The sequence below is a fragment of the Neopelma chrysocephalum genome, unplaced genomic scaffold (genome assembly GCF_003984885.1).
Source record: "Neopelma chrysocephalum unplaced genomic scaffold, ASM398488v2 Primary Assembly neopelma1_95746, whole genome shotgun sequence".
NCBI lineage: Eukaryota > Metazoa > Chordata > Aves > Passeriformes > Pipridae > Neopelma > Neopelma chrysocephalum.
Window position 1 is genome coordinate 1,459 of NW_020924409.1, and position 623 is coordinate 2,081.

The window sequence follows — 623 nt, forward strand, 5'->3', positions numbered from 1 at the left end:
CCCCCCCCCAACACCCGTCCTGGCCCCCCTGCTCACGGGGGGCCCCAAATTCCCAGGGGTTCAGGGAGGGGAGAGCCCCCCCTCCCTGCTGGGGAGGCCGCAGGAAAGGGGGTGCCACGGGGGGCTGTGGGGTTTGGGGGACCCCCTGTGCCCCCCAGGGAGGTGCAGCTGACAGAGCAGGGGGGGGAAAGGCAAAGGCAGGCAGGGGGACCCCCCAGGCCATCACCCCATGGCAGGGATGGGACAGAATGGCCCCCCAGTGACACCAGTGCCACAGCCCTGCCCTTCCCAGTGCCACAGTGGGGGTCTCCAGGAGGCTCCCAAATTCCCCCAATGTCCCTGGCCCCCCCCAGGCATGCAGGAATTTACCAAAGGCAGCGAGGGGTGACAGGGGGGCCCCAACATCCCTGGTCCTCCTTGATGTCCCCAGTGCCCCCCCCAGGTCACAGGAATTTAACCCAGGCAGCGAGGGGCGGCGTGGGGGGACCCCAACGTCCCTGGGGGGCTACAGGATGGTGCAGGGGGGGCGGCTGTTGGTGATTTTCTCCAGGGGTTCCCCATTCCTGGCCCTCCGGATGGCCTCGATCAGCTGGGGAGACACGGGCAGGGTCACGCTGGGGGGG